Source organism: Bemisia tabaci, chromosome 1, assembly GCF_918797505.1.
Source record: "Bemisia tabaci chromosome 1, PGI_BMITA_v3".
Classification (NCBI taxonomy): Eukaryota; Metazoa; Arthropoda; class Insecta; order Hemiptera; family Aleyrodidae; genus Bemisia; species Bemisia tabaci.
Window position 1 is genome coordinate 1576259 of NC_092793.1, and position 22463 is coordinate 1598721.

A 22463-nucleotide genomic window follows, 5' to 3' on the forward strand; every position below is an offset into this window, starting at 1 on the left:
CTCTCCCTATGTATGTACTCTAGAACTGATTGCAGAAGAGTATAAACCAGTGAACTTTTAACTTTAAAATTTGTTCTAATCTAGGGAGGGGGGGGGGGGGGCTGTGAAACTTTTATAGCTGTCAATGAAAATTTTATCGCCTTTGAGCCTTATACTAGCCTCTCATAAAGGAGGAGTGTCGTTTTGGGCCTTTTCCGGCCCTACCTGGATTTTGCTGAATGTTTCATATTTTCAAAGTACTAGTCCTAGGTAGACTTTATGCCAAACATTTTACAGAACGGAGCCCATGCAAAGATGCAACAACGCCTCAAACCCAGAAGCTTGGCATCGAAAAATAGTTATTTTCGTCGACTTTTTCGACTGTTATCACGTACTCAGCAGATGATTCCTACATATTTTTTTGCGTACTTTCCGTTTCTGGTCTTGTTAAAGGCCTCCAATACATTTTAGGGGGCCTTTTGGCCTATTGTTGCCATTTTTGGCCTATTTTGAGGGTTTTTTTCGATTTTACATACGCAGAAATCAATTCAAACTAAGAACCGTGTACGTTATTGAAAAGAACTCAAAAATATGAACAAAAAATGTTCAGTACAACTTTTTCCTACGTTGCCAAATTTTCAAAAAAATCGTCCTAAAGAGCCAAAAATGGCAAAAAATCGATAAATTGCCACGCTTAAGGTTCAAGAAAGTGGGGTACAACCATAATATTAACGTACGTAACAGCTCTTACCCATATGTACAACATATCAAAAAATTATTGTTGTACCTGGATTCCCACGATGTGAAAATTGACCGGGATGTCGATTTTAGCGGCCTTTTTTTATTTGAAGGTAGCTCTTCTGAATGCTTTTCGACCTTAGTCACCCTCCATGGGTGTGAACTTTATGTATTTTTCTACGTACTTTTCATATCTGGCCATAATAATGGCTTCCTGTGAATTTTAAAAGGCCTAACGGTCCATGGTTGCAAATTTTCACCAATTTTTAGGTGTTTTTTCAAGTTTACGTGTGTGAAACTTAATTTAATCTAAGAACCGTGTACATTTTCGGAAAGAACGTAAAAAAATACCTTGAAATGTGATTTGTAACTTTTCCCTACGTTGCCAAATTTTCGAGAAAAATCGTCCTGAAGCGCCAAAAATGCCCAAAATTGGATTAATCATCATGTCCAAGGTTCCAGGAAGTGAATTTTTAATTTTCTTTCACTACAAATAACGTATCAAAAATGGGAAATTAAAATGCGTCTCACAGAACATGTAATGGCTCAGATGAACGTGACAAAAAGGACCCTCAAGGTGCTTTTACCTTATCCCCCACTGCAGTTCACCTCTTTATGCCCGTTACCTCGAGATAATCCTTGGTTCTCAAGATGCTTACTACAGGCCAAATATACCAAACAACAGAAACTGCGTGGGGAAAGTGTTCCACGATCTACATGAAAGTCATAATTTACTTTCTAGAGCCTTCGGCGTGATGATTAATCCAATTTTGGGCATTTTTGGCGCTTCAGGACGATTTTTCTCGAAAATTTGGCAACGTAGGGAGAAGTTACAAATCACATTTCTATGTATTTTTTTACGTTCTTTCCGAAAATGTACACGGTTCTTAGATTAAATTAAGTTTCACACACGTAAACTTGAAAAAACACCTAAAAATTGGTGAAAATTGGCAACCATGGACCGTTAGGCCTTTTAAAATTCACAGGAAGCCATTATTATGGCCAGATATGAAAAGTTCGTGGAAAAAAACATAAAGTTCACACCCGTGGAGGGTGACTAAGGTCGAAAAGCATTCAGAAGAGCTACCTTTAAATTAAAAAAAGCCGCTAAAATCGACATCCCGGTCAATTTTCACATCGTGGGAATCCAGGTACAACTATAATTTTTTGATATGTTGTACATATGGGTAAGAGCTGTTACGTACGTTAATATTATGGTTGTACCCCACTTTCTTGAACCTTGAGCGTGGCACTTTATCGATTTTTTGCCATTTTTGGCTCTTTAGGACGATTTTTTTGAAAATTTGGCAACGTAGGAAAAAGTTGTACTGAACATCTTTTATTCATATTTTTGAGTTCTTTTCAAAAACGTACACGGTTCTTAGTTTGAATTGATCTCTGCGTATGTAAAATCGAAAAAAACCCTCAAAATAGGCCAAAAATGGCAACAATAGGCCAAAAGGCCCCCTAAAATGTATTGGAGGCCTTTAACAAGACCAGAAACGGAAAGTACGCCAAAAAATATGTAGGAATCATCTGCTGAGTACGTGATAACAGTCGAAAATGTCGACGAAAATAACTATTTTTCGATGCCAAGCTTCTGGGTTTGAGGCGTTGTTGCATCTTTGCATGGGCTCCGTTCTGTAAAATGTTTGGCATAAAGTCTACCTAGGACTAGTACTTTGAAAATATGAAACATTCAGCAAAATCCAGGTGGGGCCGGAAAAGGCCCAAATAATACGGTGTGTACGATCAAAATCGACGATTTTTTGATTGGAAATTGCCACTTCGGGAGGTCATACTAGATGGAAAAATAAAAGTTTTTGTCCGTAGAACCACTTTCGAATCCGTGCAGGATCCAAGATGGCGGCCCAGCACTTTTTTGAAGTGCTATATCTCTGTTGCTAATTGTCCGATTTTGATTTTCTTTTTTCTAAGTGAGAGCTAAAAGGGCCTGAAATATGAATAAATTATAACAGATTCAACTCGGCCAACAATTTGTCCAAAATTTTACAAAAAATTTTTTCCTCGAAAATTCCTAAAATGTCAAAGCAAAATAACATTTAACTGAGCCGGAAAATTGATATTTTCTCCTTAGTAAAAGAGATGGGTCTTAATCTCGCGTTTAATTTGATACCAAAACCATTTTTGTGCTACGAGTGGTTATCCCGCGAGAGCCATTTAAGTGTCGCGCGATCGGCCGCGGCGCGCGATTTCCACCCCGCGTTCATGGCCACGGGCGCGCTTCATACGTGTAAAACGCGCTGTATCTCTCCAACTATTCGTTCGATTTTCAAACTTTTGGTCTCGTTTGAAAGCTACTATAAAGACCTTTTCAAACAATGCGCATTTTTACATTTACCTTTAAATAATTTGCCATATTATGAAAAAATACGTAAATTTTTTAATTTCGATCACCTTAACAGCCGTTGATTTTTTGTTTCTGAGCGCAGGTAGAGCCCTTTATTTTCTTGAGGTGAGTGGAGGATTTACGGACCTTCAAAACGATACCAAAAGCTTTTTTTTGTGACGAATAGAAAACGCGTGAGGAGGATTTTGGTGGCGCTCTCGGGTAGAGGTTCGCCACTTATACGCCGTGCAACCTCGCGTCGGCCCGCGTTCATGCGCTACACAACTGGAATATTCGCTGTTTTTTGATCATTCATCGCACAATTTTCATGAAAATCGTTAATTTTGGAAAATCCTTTCATACCCTCTTGACACGAAATGAATACCTATAATTTAAAAAAAAAAAAAAAAAAAAAAAAAATACTCGAGTTAACACGATAAATATGAAAAAAAATGTATAACGAACTAATTACTATTCCTTAAGTTTTTATGAGATGGAGATGGATGAAACCGCAACAAACTTGATTCATTACACTTTTACGACGACATATTGCCAATAATCAGCATTCTCATGGAATTTTAGGAGCGATTTCTACAATTTTCTCGCTTAGAGGCGAACTCTACTATTTAATTAAAATTGATCGCAAAAAGATCAGCGGGCCTAGAATCCTTCCCTGCAACCAGAGGCGGATCCAGCAATTTGGCAACACAGGATTTCCTCCATTTAAATCTATGCTAAATAATCGATTCTTGTCGGAGCACCTGGCTTCTCCGAGAATCGATACATTTCAATATGTTTAAATGGAGAAAAGACAATGTTGCCAATTTGCTGGATCCGCCAATGCCTGCAACCAAGTGCATAGTAGTAGGGAGAAAATGATGACTTGACTCGATAAAAAATCCAACAACGTTGCATGATGGTGCAGAAAAATACGAATTAAATTACAGTGTTGTATAGGGATTATTGTTCAATATGGCAACATTGTAAAGTAAAAATATTGCATATTGCCCCTTCAATAATCGGGTTATGCAATCGTGTAATGTAGCACCTTCAATCTGCGGTTTATGCAACGGTGTATTTTTCAAGATGGCGCAGCAGCGTTGCCGGAAGGTGCACTTAAATAAATGATTTAATTATTGGTGAAATTTTGCAACAACGCATTTTACAGTGTTGCCAGATGGGGCGAGAAATTAGTTAATTTTTCGATACAGTGTTGCCAGATTGTGCAAAAAATTCGGATTTTCAGACTTGTAAAAATTTTCGGTTTCGGAAGACCGTATCTAACAGTATGGGCCTGGTATCGGATACTGTAGATTAGGGTCTGATTCGGGAAATTGAAAAATTTTCGGAAAATCACCCTCGTCCGATCCGTTGCGGATCGATGCGATTCCTTTCCACTTTCGAAGATCGGAAAACTGTTCTGACCGAATTTTAATACGACTTTTCGTTTCCGAGATTTCGGACTTGTAAAAATTTTCGGTTTCGGAAGACCGTATTTTACAGTATGGGCCTGGTATCGGATACTGTAGATTAGGGTCTGATTCGGGAAATTGAAAAATTTTCGGAAAATCACCCTCGTCCGATCCGTTGCGGATCGATGCGATTCCTTTCCACTTTCGAAGATCGGAAAACTGTACTGACCGAATTTTAATACGACTTTTCGTTTCCGAGATTTCGGACTTGTAAAAATTTTCGGCTTCGAAAGACCGTATTTTACAGTATGGGGCTGGTATCGGAGACTGGAGATTAGGGTCTGATTCGGTAATTTTCATTTTTTAGTAATGTGCGCTTGGAAATGCGTACGGGAACCTTGTGTTTTGCGATGAGCGACTGGGATTGGATATTGCAATATTCAGTTTGATGAATCAAAAAATTTTATTTTTTTTTTGTTGGATATTTACAGTTAAAGTTACAGTTTAAAACAGTTCGCGTTTAGAAAACGCAAACGCGTTCAGAAAACGCAAACGCGTTCAGAAAACGCAAACGCGTCCAGAAAACGCAAACGCGTTCAGAAAACGCAAACGCAAACGCGTTTAGAAAACGTACACGTTCAGAAAACGTGCGCGTTCTAAAAACGTGAGGGTTGTCAACCACAAACATCGATTCCTTCTCCTTCTCCGAACTTTAAATCAACACTTATATCATCGACTTTCCGATTGTTATTTTTCCGGGCCATCCTGATGAAACGGAACTTGCAGTCGGATGATATGTACTTAGAGTACAGGTACGGAGCGGAGCAAATAAGCGCCAGTAAACTCAAGATGAATAGAAGAACGTCCGTCAAGGTAGAGGGTGCGCATTTGATTTCCGGACAGACCGGGCACATTGTGATGTTTGCTTCGGATGAGTTTTCCGCTACCGTTGTGGACTTCCTTCCAACAACAGCAATGATGATGGTGATGAGAAATATTTTATCAATCATGATTTTTTCCTTGCGATACTGAGAAGAGAATGCATACTTTTTATACGAAATCTTTACTATAGAGAGCCGCTCTCCTCTCCCTGGTGTATAATACTATGCGAATCGCACTCAAAAGTCTGCATATCTTCCAGTCCCGTTCGTCTACTTTCTTGTACCCCTGCTTTAAGAAGTACATTGTTTCATGCTCGTCTGCGACACGTTTTAGGAGATGGAAAAATCTTTCCGTTATCTCAACTAACCCATAACACCCGACGGGATCGGAAGTGTCTATTGAGCTGAAATTAAGATGGTGGAACAACTTGTCAGGAAAAAGGAGTCTGGCAAACTTGTTCAAAAGCTCTGCTCGTATTCCTGGAATCTTGAAAGAGAGAGCCGCATATACCGTGTCCAAGGTGTTCATCGCTCTAATCAATTGTGATTTGAGGGTTGGAGCGTCCATACTTGACGAGTTCTTGTTTTGAAATGATCGATCACACTTCCTCGACACTATTTATACGTTCCCTGACTAGAATTGTTAATTTTTCCCACTTGCATGAAAGCGTAGTTTTATATTGCTACTATAAATTATGACTACACAGTTTGTCCGAGTGTAACCGAATCTGGTGATAAGCAAATACTACTATATTTACTTTGATCTAAATTACGACGACACAGTTTGCCGAGTGTAACCGAATCTGGTCATTAAGAAATACTACTATATTAACTTTGATCTAAATCATGACTACACACTTTCTCCGAGTGTAACCGAGTTTGGTGGTGAATGAATACTACTACTATATTTACTCTGAGGAACAAGGTGGAGAAATGGTGCTGGGTCCACACCATTTCGCGGGGAAACAAAGCCAAGAAATACCAAAAATTAAAATTAGAGTCAAAAATAAATTTTTAGAACTCTAATGCGCACCAGTATGAAACTGAGGGGGGAGAGTGTTCAGCTCAGGCAGTTTGCAATGGAATATTATGTTGGAGTCACGCTGAGAGATCTTTACCGGTTTGGGCCTTATTAGACCTCATCAGAAGATCACACTCAGCAGTGAACCCAACTTAACATGCCGCAAAATCCAAGACGGCATTAAAACGCCGTCATGGATATGACCCGAGGCCTGACACAAAAGTGTGATCCTCGCGCCATCTACCGTCGCTGCTGAACAACTCTCATAACAAAACAAGGAAACCCCAAGAAAAATGATTATCGGACTGGTTGGAGATGCGAACGCATCTAGACGCAACCGCCCGCTCTCGAACGAGAGAAACACATACCCCGAAGTGTGCGTACAAATTAAAAAATTAAACACTAAAAAGTGGCTTGAAGCTGTATTAACAAGATGGAGAAATGGTGCTGGGTCCACACCATTTCGCGGGGAAACAAAGCCAAGAAATACCAAAAATTAAAATTAGAGTCAAAAATAAATTTTTAGAACCCTAATGCGCACCAGTATGAAACTGAGGGGGGAGAGTGTTCAGCTCAGGCAGTTTGCAATGGTGCAATTCATACTGGTGCGCATTAGAGTTCTAAAAATTTATTTTTGACTCTAATTTTAATTTTTGGTATTTCTTGGCTTTGTTTCCCCGCGAAATGGTGTGGACCCAGCACCATTTCTCCACCTTGTTAATACAGCTTCAAGCCACTTTTTAGTGTTTAATTTTTTAATTTGTACGCACACTTCGGGGTATGTGTTTCTCTCGTTCGAGAGCGGGCGGTTGCGTCTAGATGCGTTCGCATCTCCAACCAGTCCGATAATCATTTTTCTTGGGTTTTCCTTGTTTTGTTATGAGAGTTGTTCAGCAGCGACGGTAGATGGCGCGAGGATCACACTTTTGTGTCATGCCTCGGGTCATATCCATGACGGCGTTTTAATGCCGTCTTGGATTTTGCGGCATGTTAAGTTGGGTTCACTGCTGAGTGTGATCTTCTGATGAGGTCTAATAAGGCCCAAACCGGTAAAGATCTCTCGGCGTGACTCCAACTTAATATTCCATTGCAAACTGCCTGAGCTGAACACTCTCCCCCCTCAGTTTCATACTGGTGCGCATTAGAGTTCTAAAAATTTATTTTTGACTCTAATTTTAATTTTTGGTATTTCTTGGCTTTGTTTCCCCGCGAAATGGTGTGGACCCAGCACCATTTTTCCACCTTGTTAATACAGTTTCGGGCCACTTTTTAGTGTTTAATTTTTTAATTTGTACGCACACTTCGGGGTATGTGTTTCTCTCGTTCGAGAGCGGGCGGTTGCGTCTAGATGCGTTCGCATCTCCAACCAGTCCGATAATCTTTTTTCTTGGGTTTTCCTTGTTTTGTTATGAGAGTTGTTCAGCAGCGACGGTAGATGGCGCGAGGATCACACTTTTGTGTCATGCCTCGGGTCATATCCATGACGGCGTTTTAATGCCGTCTTGGATTTTGCGGCATGTTAAGTTGGGTTCACTGCTGAGTGTGATCTTCTGATGAGGTCTAATAAGGCCCAAATCGGTAAAGATCTCTCGGCGTGACTCCAACTTCGAGGAGTTCCGACTCTTTGGGATGAAAAACTATGGTTTGGACTGTGCCAACTACTTAACGCTACCCGGTTTCGCTTTCGACGCCTTCTTAAAAATAACTAATGTGAAAATTCAACTCTTCAATGATATGGATATGGTATTCATGATTATGAGCTCGATCCGAGGTGGGATAACACAGGTGGTGAAACGGCACGCTCTCGCAAACAATCCTTTGATACCGGATCAGTTTGATCCTAAAAAACCAGTGAACTATGTACAATACTTGGATGTGACGGCACTTTACGCACACACCATGAGAAAGCATCTACCCTACGATAACTACACTTGGGTCCCGGAAGGAGAAGAGTTGCTAACTCTGGCGAAAACTATAATCAACCATCCCGACGACGCTCCTTTCGGGTACATACTCGATGTAGATATTGAATATCCAGAACACCTCCACGACCTGCACAAGGACCTTCCGTTCTTGTGCCGGAACGAAATACCACCATCGGGAGCGGAGAAATATACGAAACTATTGACGACTCTAGCTATTAAAAACAACCATGTTATCCACTATGTAATGTTGAAAGAAGCGCTTGGTCAGGGATTAAAACTCCTGCGCGTCAACCGGGCCATCAAATTCCGTCAGGCTCCTTTCTTGGCACCCTTCATCGAGCTGAACGCCCGGTTGAGACGGGACGCTACGAATCCGTTTCACCAAACGCTCCTGAAACTATGCAGCAACGCTTGCTACGGAAAATTTATCGAGAACCCGTTGAAGCGAAAGAATATTAAATTGGGTACAAACAGCAGACAGATACTGAAAGCCATCTCACGGGTCGATTTCATAGATCGCACGATTTTCGCAGAAGAATTGGTAGCAATCCATTTACGGAGAACAGAGGTCGTCATAGACAGACCAATGATTGTTGGTTTTTCAATCTTAGATCTGAGTAAAGTACACATGTATCAATTCCACTATAATCACATGCTTAAGAAGTACAATCCCGACCAAGTTCAACTTCTCTATATAGATACGGATTCGTTCATTTACGAGTTGACTACACCGAACGTCTACGATGATATGATGTCAGACCTACACTTGTACGACACCTCCAACTTCCCAGAAGGTCATCAATGTCGCAGCGCGACAAACCGTAAAGTAATGGGTAGTTTTAAGGATGAAACGGGGGAATACCCATTGCTGAGTTTGTCGCGCTGCGACCCAAAATGTATGCATATCGTTTCAGCAACGGGAAAACAGAAAAACGAGCGAAAGGTATATCAACAGCAGTGGTAAGATCGCTAAACTTTGTCAATTTTCTCACAGTATTAAAGGATCCTGAATCGAGAATGAGCGCCTCGATGCGCAGGATCGGGGCGCGGAGACATCAACTATACTCATTTGAAAGTACAATAAGAACTCACTCCGGCTTAGACGATAAACGTTGTATTTTAGAAGACGGTGTTACCACTGTTCCTTGGGGTCATCGTGACATCGACGACGATGTTTGCATGGTGGATGAAAGTTGCGGAGCCGAGACCGAGTTGAGAAAAATCCTCGCTGTTAAACAACCTCGTATAAATAGTATAAATAATTCTGGAGAACCGTCAGTTAAGAAACCTCGAATTTGAAAATAGTAAAAGTGTAACTAACGGAACGAACAAATGATGGCTTGTCTCGATGTACAAGGTTTTTGGAGCCAAGGAAATTTCATCGTCAAAGAGTTTGGTCTTGTGGATATGAAGTGTACTGTAACTGAACTCTGTTTATTCAAACCTCCGTTCCCGAGCAGCATGTTGAGCGCTAAAGACGTTGAGACAAACAACTGGTTAACACGCAATTATCATCACTTGGAATGGGAAAGCGGGTTTCTCGAGTACGATGAATTCACTTCAAAAATGAATTGCATCGGGAACCGCTACGATGTACTTTATGTTAAAGGTGAACAAAAACGAAATTTCATTAAGGGTTTCGTGCCGGAAAAATGTATCGTTGTAAATTTGGACACTAAAGATTGTCCGTCCTTCCGACTATTGGCTCGTTGGTCGACAGCATATACGTGTCCTTTAGTACATCCATTCTGCGCTATGTCGAACGCATTCCGATTGTGTATGTGGATGTCGGAATCTTTTTGTCGTGATTATTTCAAAGATGAAATCATGCAAGAGCAGGAGAAGATTATAGTGGCAGACGAACAAAGGAATCACCCCGATAATAATAAAGGAGTAGTAGATGAAAAGTCAGATTGAACGAACCGAAATATAGCAGACAGATAAAGTGAAATCATCCGTGCTTAATATAGCAGGCAAATTGTCGAATCAACCCGACTTAATATATATAGCACACGAAAAGTGGAATCATTCGCAGACGAATTATCGAACCGAAATATAGCAGTCGAAAATTGAAATCATCCGTGCTTAATACAGCAGACAACTTGTTCCACTCGAAATATATAGCACACGAAAATTGGAATCATCCGTACCTTGATATACAGCAGATAGAACTGACGACATGGAAGTTTTCAACAATTCAATCTTGATCGTCAACGCTAAAGAGCTGACTGTAAACACCCGCTACAAGATGAACAAACTCATCAAAATGCCAACCAAGTACGGGATCACCGTTGCCGCTGATGTCATCTTCGAGAATCATCATCGTCTCCTCTTCCTACCTTTGCACATTACGAACCGTTTGACGGACGATGCAATTCAGGATATCAACGCTGGATCCTTCGATCTCATCTACGAAGGTCCGATCGGAAGAACACATAAATTCGCACTCGTTCCAAACGTTGCAGCTTGATTTATATTGTATGTATTATTGTATTATTTTGTAAATGATGTAATGGTTGAAAAAAAAAAAAATAACAAGTTTGTAAAAAAAAATGAAAAAAAATAAACATGTTATTTTTTTTATTTTTTTTTTTTAAATTTTTGCTTAAGATCAATCCAATTGCCTCACGGTTCCGTGCAGTAGTTCGTACGAATACTTCACAGGCGTGATCAGAATCACCTGGGCTGTAGTGTTGGCCGGGAAATTCTCTTTTACCACAACGGTCAACGTGATATCCACCGGAGCTGTTTTTAGATCTTCACCTTGAACGCATTTGATGACAAAAATCGCGCGATCTTTGAAATTTTCCATCAACATAGCTGGCTCGCAGAGTTTCTCACCTTTCCAGTAGTCTCTCATAAAATCGGTGTAGTTCAGGTAGGCGTGATTATAATCCATAGTCGGGAAATCGTAGATCGTATCAACTTGAGGAAACCGACGCTCACCGATTTGAACGCTGACCGAGCGCACATTTACATGGTCGAAACGAGAGGAATCCTTCAGGTGATTGTCCCGTCGATCCGTTTGAAATACCAACACCACGAATTTGGGCTTGTGCCTGCTGGTTGTTCTTACGCTCCATTTGAACGTCTTGGTCGGAAAAATCCCCGGGATGTCGTGCGATTCCCAATTCATGTATCCGAAACTCATCTTGTCGTTCTTCTTCATCTTGAGCAAGATTTGTTTTTCCAGTTCCAATGTGAATTTGACGACGGGAATCTCCCAATAGATTTCGATTATTTTAAATTTGATGGTGTAACCGTCCGCGGTCGCCGCGTCGGTGATATAATATGCGTTCTTATCCGTACCACTGCGCACTAGGATCAACTCTTGCAATCATCCGACTAGAACGTCTTTGAAATGTACTGCGAATCCGCTGAGTGAAAACAACGGAACGACAGCGCCTTGAGTTTCATCCGACGTTGTCATATCCCATTCGCTCCATGAATGAGTGATGTCACAAAACCCGGAAGTTGCGAGTCCCGCGGTTTCCGCTCTAGTGTATGTGAGATAATTTTTCACGGTCGATGTCACTCCGACAGACTGCATGCTATCGATTTCCGTCCCGTTCACTTTGTACTGCATACGGTCGAACAAGTGCAGGGGATAATTGTTAGCCCACTTGACTCTAGGTTTCGCAGCATCTGCGGCGGCTCCGGGATTTTTCTCGAGTTTCACTTCTAAACGCATGAAGATCCTCGAATCTTGAGGCACGGTGATCAGGCCGTGGGTATCGGGGGTAAACCGGATCGAATCGTTGTTTCCACGCCGTTCGTCGACCGGACCGAAACGGATGTATTCGTTTTCAATGATCTCTTGTCGCCAAGCTTCCATCTCGTTCTTGTTTCGGATTTTTCACCACGAATCCGAGTTGTGTTCTCACACCCCCCTCCTGGAATATTCCTCGCCCTCTTGGAATATTCGGTCAAAGTTTTCCTCTGCTGCTGTTGCTCCTGTTGCTGTTGTTGTTGACAACTAGTCCGTGCATTATCAATACTATTATATGCAAGAGAATATAGGAACGTATCTTTGTCGTCGTTCTGGATCCTTCGTTTACCCATAAGTTAGCGGTCTCACGTGCAGTCGCACTGTCACTTCTTCATCACCGAAATTGATCGCTCTTCCTTGTTGGTCTACTACATTAACGAGCAAACGTTGGATCTTATCACCCAAGACGGGGTAGTAATGAATCGTCGACGGTTGCTCTACCATTTTGAATCCTGGTTCGATATCGGGAGCAAACGCATAAATGTGATGTCCGCGCACCCCGTTCACGTATCCACCGTCGGCGATGCTGCATTCGATGCATATCATGTTTACAGGTGAGATGTTGACGCGATAGTCAGCTTCGTGCCATTCGTCCGGTGCCAAGAGACGCTTTCCGAATCCGAGCACCTTACGTAAAGTGCCGGGTCTGCGGAAATCGATCCAGTACTTGGATTTGATGCTTACTTTAAGCGTAGCGTTGTTCGCTTTGAGTTTGATAGCTTCCGCTCCGCCAAGTTCTCCCTGCAAGTATTCTTGTATACCCTCGATCTCGTAGGCTCCGATCGGGAAGGAAATTGCCGAGTAATTCTCTTCAGGGCTCTCGGAGTAGAAAAGCAGTCTGTTCGTTATGTTGATGTTCGGGATTGAATAATAAGTTACAAAACCCGTCAGACCGATCTCGCAAGGACCGAACAACTCGAGAGGTCTAGGCAGTGCACACTCGAGTACGTTGCTCCTCCCCGTCAACATGAACGTGTGACATCTTTTCTGAGTTTCTATATTTGGTTTCGAGAATACTATATATTCCTGGTTTGTACGAGCCATTCTAAACATCGTTTCCCGCAGACGCTCGAGTTGAAATTTTGTTCGCTATCATAATTGTATCCTATTGTCGTCGTTGAGCTACCGCGTGAGCGTAAGATGTATCGCGTAATTTCAACGGGTGGTGGTAGATCACCGAAGCTGTCGTAATACAATGCGTTACCGCTCTTTGAAATCCGGTATGCTGTCCAATGTGTACCGGGTCCATCGCTTCGGTCCAGATTGATGATACCACACTCGGGGCGTTTGGGTTTCTTGGTCGCCAATTCATCGATCATGAACACACCGCGGAAATGCGGGATTCGTAATTGTTTTGTCGCAGCGATCCTCAACTCAACATCCGTCATTGCTCGGCGCGGTAGCTCACGGATCAGTTTAAATTCTTTCGGTAAGGTCTCAAGTAAAGTCCGTAACCTTTACGGTACGGTCGCAAGTACAATCCTTCACCGAGGTGTACATTCTTCTTCAAAGATCCGTCGATGACCGTCTTGATCATTTTCGCTACCGGTGTGATTGTTCGCGCGGCCAGACCGATACTCGTCAGGAGATTCTTGACGCCGGCACCCGTCTTCGGGATAGCCAAGATTCGCTCCGCCGGTTTCTTCTTCTTCTTCGTTTTCGACGCCCCGGCACCCATCTTTGGGAGAGCCAAGATTCGTTCGATCGACCGCTCCACCGGTTTCGTCTTCTTCTTCGACGCTCTCTTCTTCTTCTTAGGTTTCGGTTTTTTCGCTGCCACCGTCTTGTTTAGTCCCATTCCGAGTTTGGCTTTGAGTTTCATAGCGTTCGTTACGGCGTATGCTGCCGCTCTTTCACCCAACGATGAGTCGGACGCTTTCACACGTTCCCAAGCTCTGTCCGCAAGTATGAGATCGGCTTTGTTCCTCTCGGTGGTGTCTTTGGTCTTACTGTAAGCGATGTCGTGGGACTTGGAAGCTTTGTCGAGCGGATTTATACCCGGATATCCGCGTTCCAATCGTTCTGCGAGGCGAGTGCCCGGTCCGCAGTACCTGTAGTCACCCGGTAAGTGTAGTTCGAACGGTAGTGAATTTATCAACGAGTTTAACAGTCCACGTCCTCGATTGGTTTTGCTGCAAGTTGATAATCTTCTCGGTGACATACTCTGACGAAAATGTCCATACTATTAATACGGAGAAGTAAAAAATACCTGTCCGATAAAATAGGGAACGAATACGATGCGACTCGTCAACCAAAGAAAGTCATTGCGAGTCCCGAACCTTGACAAACGGAAGAAGCAAAATGAAAACCGACGACAACAACGACGACACAGTGAACTGTTACCGGAGAGTATCCGTTGCATTGTCGTCGGACCGTCCAACTGCGGTAAAACAAACGTGATGGTTTGCCTGCTACAACATCCGAACGGATTGAAGTTCCGCAACGTGTACTTGTACTCCAAGACACCGTTCCAACCCAAGTACGAAGAACTGCGTCAGATATTCGACGGAATCGACGGTCTCGGATACATCGTCTATTCGGACACGGCCGAGATTGTTCAACCAAACGATGCCGCATCGGACTCGGTCTTCATTTTCGATGATGTCGCCTGTGACAAACAAAATGCGATGCGGGATTATTTCAGTATGGGAAGGCATAGCTCGGTCGACAGTTTCTACTTGTGTCAAACTTATTCGCGCATACCGAAACAATTGATTCGTGATAACGCTAACCTGCTCGTAGTTTTCAAACAGGATAATACAAACTTGTGACACATCTACGACGATCACGTCAACACAGATTTCACGTTCGAAGATTTCAGACACATCTGCTCGGTGTGCTGGCAGGACAAGTACGAGTTTTTAGTCATCGATAAAGATAGTAATAAGAACGAGGGAAGGTACCGGAAAGGTTTCGATACTTATATTGTACAAGATGGATAACTTATCGTTGTCGACGATCGCTCAGAAATACGGTGGTATCGATAAAATCCGTCAAGATATCAAACGGAAGTTAAATACCATTCGCACCGGAGAGGCGGACGCTCAGGTGACGTTGAAGAAAGTTTTCAAACCGTTGACAGATCCGCTCGCAGCGTTGCAGAAAACTGTCTCGACGTCAACACCCGCACTTGTTGCTGCTCCTCAGGAAAATAAAACCAAGATCGAACCTTCAAAATCGGAAACGAAAGATAAAACAATGTTTGTTGATAGTTTATTTGCTTCGTTCGGATCACCGAAAAATATGAACAATGATGATGATGATGATAACAACTCAAACGAGGAGGATGATGATGATGATGATGAATCGTTCCAAGACGCAACGGATAAAGAACAAACAACGGGTCGCTCGGAAGACGACGACGTCGATTCTCGAGACGCAATCACTGCCCCGAACGTACAATTCTACTTGGACTATCTGGAAAAACATCCGAAACAATCCGATCCCGCGTATGGTGTGCGGAAAGCGATCAACGGAATCTTTCTCATCGGAAACCGAACCATAAGTTTCGATTCGGACGGACGACTAATCTTGGACGGTGGCGATGAGGTGCTCGAACCGACACCCGGGTTCTTGGAGCTCCTTTTTAAGAAACATCCGCGTAATTACACAGCAGATGATCGCGCTAAATTCCAACGAGTAGTTACGCTCACCAATGCGCATCAGAGGGATCATCATCCACACGGTAGACCCAACTCGAACCGCAGTCAAAAATACCGCGATCTCATCAAACCTGTGTTCGCTACATCGACTCCGAGATCAACGAGGAAGTCATCGCGTAAAAAACTGAAGAAAGGCTCCGGTATCAAAATTCATCGTGCGAAACGGGAACTCGTCTATTGGGACGATCCGAACGCATTGGTCCAACGTCTCGTTTTACTTGTAGCTTCGAAACAAGCTGGTCACACCGATCACGATCGTGAAATTCTGAGTATCGTCGAGGAGCTTCGCGAAGCGGATTACATCCACTAAATATAGGATCCGCACAAAAATGAGTCACACCGACCGGTTTGGAAGATCGAAAGGGACTTACGTTCGCAACACGAAGCAAGGTCTCAAAGGAGACGGTTTCTTACTGGATCCCGACGGGAATTATCTTGTATCCAACAAACGGATCCGACAACTGCAAGATCCCGAAGAGGATACCGACGCCGTGAACAAACAATGGACAGACTCGAGGTGGACGGAAGCTATGAATTCGACACAGCTTTGTTTGGAGAAAATGGAAGAATACAAAAGTATCGCGCAACGACTCGAGACGAAATTATCACGACTGGAAAATAGGATCAGTCAACTAGAGGTTGTGAATCGAATGAAAGAAAAATAGTGTTGAGATGAGTCACACGGACGGTTTTGGCCGATCGAAATTCCGCCGCGGTCCAAAAGGTGATGGATTCTCACTGGATTCCGACGGAAATTATATCGTATCGAACAAACGGATTCGTCAAGTGCAAGATCCCGAAAGCGATGAGGATGCGGTGAACAAACAATGGTCCGAACGGAAGTGGAAGGGAGCTATGAAATTAGGTCAACACTGTCTGGAGCGTATCCATCAACTTCAACAATCTTACAATCGTCTGGTTTAAATAGTAGCATCGAAACAGCATTTGAATCGAGAGAGCGGACGACGACGACGACGACGTTGACGGTAATTATCATGTCGGCAGAAAAACGTGGGATCGTCGAGGAGCTACATAAACCTGCACGACGAAACTATCCGCGTCCTAAAGTACGGATTCTCGGATTGTTCGATTTATGGCAAGCCGATCTCGTCGAGATGCAACCGTACGCCTCGGTCAACAAAGGATACAGATATCTCCTCACCGTCATCGACGCGTGCTCGAAAAAGGCGTGGGCCGAACCGCTCAAATCGAAAACGGCCACGGATGTCACTTATGCTCTGCAACGCGTTCTCAAAGCAGCCGGAAAGTCACCGAAACATTTACAAGTCGGCATGTGCTCGGAATTCTACAACTCCAAGTGTCAAGAATTGATGAAGCGTCACAAGATCAATATGTACAGCTCGTACTCGACAACCAAATGTTCCTATTGTCGAGCGATTCAACCGAACGCTCAAAACGAAGATGTGGAAAGAGTTCAGTGCGCAAGGATCGTACAAGTGGGTAGATCTATTACCGAAACTCATCCGTGAATATAACGGGAGCGTTCATCGCACCATCGGGATGATACCAATCGATGTCACCGAAAAGGATGTACCGATGATCCTGCAAAAGCTTCGTGGGCCGCCGCTGAGTAAAATTGAAAAGACACGTTTGGCCATACGAAAACTGAATGTCGGTGATCACGTCCGGATCTCGAGACTCAAAGCCATGTTCGAGAAAGGATACACACCGAATTGGAGCACGGAAATTTTCAAGATTGTCAGCGTCAATCCGACCGTTCCGATCACGTACGATCTGAAAGACGCGCACGATACGATCATCAAAGGAAAATTCTACCGCGAAGAACTCCAACCCACCAACTATAGGGATACGTTCCTGGTGGAGAAAATTCTGCGTCGCAAGAAAAACCAGGCCTTTGTCAAATGGTTGGGTCTGGATGCGAGTCACAACAGTTGGATCGATAGTAAGGATTTCGTACAAATAGTATGCAACGCGAACTGTTTTAAACTGTAACTTCAACTGTAAATATCCAACAAAAAAAAAAATAATAAAATTTTTTGATTCATCAAACTGAATATTACAATATCCAATCCCAGTCGCTCATCGCAAAACACAAGGTTCCCGTACGCATTTCCAAGCGCACATTACTAAAAAATGAAAATTACCGAATCAGACCCTAATCTACAGTATCCGATACCAGGCCCATACTGTAAAATACGGTCTTCCGAAACCGAAAATTTTTACAAGTCCGAAATCTCGGAAACGAAAAGTCGTATTAAAATTCGGTCAGTACAGTTTTCCGATCTTCGAAAGTGGAAAAGAATCGCATCGATCCGCAACGGATCGGACGAGGGTGATTTTCCGAAAATTTTTCAATTTCCCGAATCAGACCCTAATCTACAGTATCCGATACCAGGCCCATACTGTTAGATACGGTCTTCCGAAACCGAAAATTTTTACAAGTCCGAAAATCCGAATTTTTTGCACAATCTGGCAACACTGTATCGAAAAATTAACTAATTTCTCGCCCCATCTGGCAACACTGTAAAATGCGTTGTTGCAAAATTTCACCAATAATTAAATTATTTATTTAAGTGCACCTTCCGGCAACGCTGCTGCGCCATCTTGAAAAATACACCGTTGCATAAACCGCAGATTGAAGGTGCTACATTACACGATTGCATAACCCGATTATTGAAGGGGCAATATGCAATATTTTTACTTTACAATGTTGCCATATTGAACAATAATCCCTATACAACACTGTAATTTAATTCGTATTTTTCTGCACCATCATGCAACGCTGTTGGATTTTTTATCGAGTCAAGTCATCATTTTCTCCCTCCTCAAAGTGCATGTGGAAAAAATTTGCCGATGCAACAGCGGCGTTTCTCCCTCTTTCGTCCCCGAAGGCACTTCCAGATGCCTGTTTTCAAACCCTGGAAAAATATACCTGCATGTCGCCTCTATTTTTGGCGGTAAATGGAGGTTTTCTTAGCAGACGCAGGGTGGATATCGGTGTCCTTTAATTACGCTGGTAGATATGATATGAATGAGAAACCGCTATAAACTTGATTCATTATGTAATTTATCTCGATTTTAAAATGGGGATATAACGGGGATTATCGGCATTCTCGTGAATTAGCTATGGTTTATACAAATTTGTTGCTTAGATCAGTCGAGCTGGTCACAGAAATGTGTTCTGATGCTTGAATCTTGTAAAGCAGCTAAGAATAGTAGGATCCGTTCCAACAGCAGCTCTCAAAGTTCAACGTTAACCGAGGTATCGTGCTTTGAAAAATTCGATGTATGCCGTTACCCACCGCGGTAGTGATCGCAAAACCCTTGGTTTCCTCCAATTCGCGTTTCACACATGTTTCAATTGTTTCACGCTGAGTAACCAGTGAAATTGAGTGTCAGCCTGAAAAATGAGAGCAAGGTGGAAGAATCCAAGAATGTCACTATAGTAGTGACACCCAAGCCGTATCCAAAGCGGTACCGCTTTGGATGACGTCATCAACCGAATTTTTCAAAGTTGGATATCTTGGTTAATATTGAACGAAGAAAGCTTTTGCTAGTACTAATATTTTTGTTTATAGCTGATCCACAAGAATCAAACGTCAAAACACGATTCTGTAATTAGCACAACTGACCCATTAAAATTGATCGCTAAAAGGTCTATGTGTTTAGAATCCTTCCCCACAACGAATCTGGGAACTCCAAAAAGTTCACGTAGTAGAGTTTCTTCGGACTTTCAATTTTTAGGAAACTCTTCGTATCCAAGCATCATATCAGCCACGATAACCCCCCCCCCCCCCCTTCTTTCACAATGTGCCCGATAACCGCCCTGCATGACATTTAAGGCACACTAAGGGGGCATCGATGATGTCCTCCGCGTTGGTAGGAATTGTTTTAAAATTCGGTCAATTTATAATAACTTTTGTTAAACTATTACTGCAATGACTAATACGAGCACCTCCAGAACATTGCGTGCAGATGAAAGTTCATTGAACTTGAGCTTTAACATAGGAGCATCTCTTTGTGCAGGCAGACTTGCAATTGCATTTAACAGTCTCCCGACAGCCGTTCCAAATGGAAAGAAGATTTGACCAGATGAGTGACCAACTTTCTCTCTTTTCGATCAACCCGTACTTCTCATGGCTAGGAATTTCTTTTTCTGGAGACAAAGCGCGTTCCCAAACTTGCCTTACCTGGTCAGCAACGCAAAGGGTGTGCTGCTTTAATGCACCTTTTGTGGGGGGCAAATTATGAAGTTCCCTATTTTTGGTGTAAATAGAAATTTTCTCAGCAGATGCAGGGGCTTATTTGCTGCTTTTTCGTAGTAAGGACGGCAAACCAAGTGCATGCAGTGCGTAGAAAATTTTTTCGATGCAACAGTGGCGGTCCTCCTACTTCCATCCTCAAAAACGCTTCCAAACCCTAGAAAAATGTTCCTACCGTCTCTACTACGAAACGGCAGCAGATATTCGCCCCTGCGTCTGCTAAGTAAACCTCCATTTACCGCCAAAAATAGAGGCGACACGCAGGTATATTTTTCCAGGGTTTGAAAACAGGCATCTGGAAGTGCCTTCGGGGACGAAAGAGGGAGAAACGCCGCTGTTGCATCGGAAAATTTTTTCCACATGCACTATGCACTTGGTTGCAGGGAAGGATTCTAAGCCCGCTGATCTTTTTGCGATCAATTTTAATTAAATAGTAGAGTTCGCCTCTAAGCGAGAAAATTGTAGAAATCGCTCCTAAAATTCCATGAGAATGCTGATGATTGGCAATATATCGTCGTAAAAGTGTAATGAATCAAGTTTGTTGCGGTTTCATCCATCTCCATCTCATAAAAACTTAAGGAATAGTAATTAGTTCGTTATACATTTTTTTTCATATTTATCGTGTTAACTCGAGTATTTTTTTTTTTTTTTTTTTTTTTTTTTTTTTTTTTTTAAATTATAGGTATTCATTTCGTGTCAAGAGGGTATGAAAGGATTTTCCAAAATTAACGATTTTCATGAAAATTGTGCGATGAATGATCAAAAAACAGCGAATATTCCAGTTGTGTAGCGCATGAACGCGGGCCGACGCGAGGTTGCACGGCGTATAAGTGGCGAACCTCTACCCGAGAGCGCCACCAAAATCCTCCTCACGCGTTTTCTATTCGTCACAAAAAAAAGCTTTTGGTATCGTTTTGAAGGTCAGTAAATCCTCCACTCACCTCAAGAAAATAAAGGGCTCTACCTGCGCTCAGAAACAAAAAATCAACGGCTGTTAAGGTGATCGAAATTAAAAGATTTACGTAATTTTTCATAATATGGCAAATTATTTAAAGGTGAATGTAAAAATGCACATTGTTTGAAAAGGTCTTTATAGTAGCTTTCAAACGAGACCAAAAGTTTGAAAATCGAACGAATGGTTGGAGAGATACAGCGCGTTTTACACGTATGAAGCGCGCCCGTGGCCATGAACGCGGGGTGGAAATCGCGCGCCGCGGCCGATCGCGCGACACTTAAATGGCTCTCGCGGGATAACCACTCGTAGCACAAAAATGGTTTTGGTATCAAATTAAACGCGAGATTAAGACCCATCTCTTTCACTGAGGAGAAAATATCAATTTTCCGGCTCAGTTAAATGTTATTTTGCTTTGACATTTTAGGAATTTTCGAGGAAAAAATTTTTTGTAAAATTTTGGACAAATTGTTGGCCGAGTTGAATCTGTTATAATTTATTCATATTTCAGGCCCTTTTAGCTCTCACTTAGAAAAAAGAAAATCAAAATCGGATAGTTAGCAACAGAGATATAGCACTTCAAAAAAGCGCTTGGCCGCCATCTTGGATCCTGCACGGATTTGAAAGTGGTTCTACGGACAAAAACTTTTATTTTTCATCTAGTATGACCTCCCGAAGTGGCAATTTCCAATCAAAAAATCGTTGATTTTGATCGTACACACCGTACTAAAAACGACACTCCTTTATAAAAAACAAGCTTCTTAGAAAGCTGAGAGTATGAAAATTCACAAACTTTTCACAGATTTAAATTATCTTTATTAGTTTAGAAGATATGACAAATATTAACTTACTTTACGAATACTCCTCGTACATTCCGTGCGCTTCCAAAATATCGCGCCACGCTAACTTTGAAGGGTCATAACTTTTGAACCATTTGTTTCCCCAAGCTGAACGATAGCTCGTTTTAAAGCTTGAATCAAGGGCTTTCATTTAAATTGGTGTTTGTAATGATTCCAGCGTTCCTCATCATAGCAATACCCAAAAAACTGAACCTTTTGGGCTTGAAGATTAAATAATGATTTTACTTCATATAAAAAATTATCCAAGTATCATATATAAAATGAGAGGTCTCGTCAAGAGCTTTCATTTGATTCCAAGATCAAGTTGATCCGTTTTTTCGTTTAAAAGTCATGGCGGTCGGTGCGTTTGACGTTCGACCCCCCCCCCCCCCCCCCCTCGCCCCCTGGAGGGCTAGACGAGGAAGGTCACCGGATTTAGGCCTCTCAAATGATCTGTTATGATTCTGAAAGTATGGATTTAAATCTCTTGCGGCCATTTCCTATGGAAAATGGGACAGCCTCTTTGCATCTTTAGTGGTTGCAAAGGACTTTTCTTCTGCTTTTGATACTACGTAAAAAAAATTGTTACTGTTTGTTTTTCACATAGAATTGTTGAAATTCTGTCACCTTTGGGAGGGTAAATGACATCATTTTTCACAACCAACTTGTTCAACTATTTTCCACTTAACAA

The 22463-nt window shown here is 42.3% G+C and overlaps 1 protein-coding gene across 3 annotated transcripts in view; it reads left to right on the plus strand.

The window, feature by feature from the left end:
- LOC109040557 (uncharacterized) overlaps nt 1-22463 on the plus strand; it is a 40615-nt gene that overhangs the window by 17559 nt on the left and 593 nt on the right. The window lies entirely within an intron of this gene.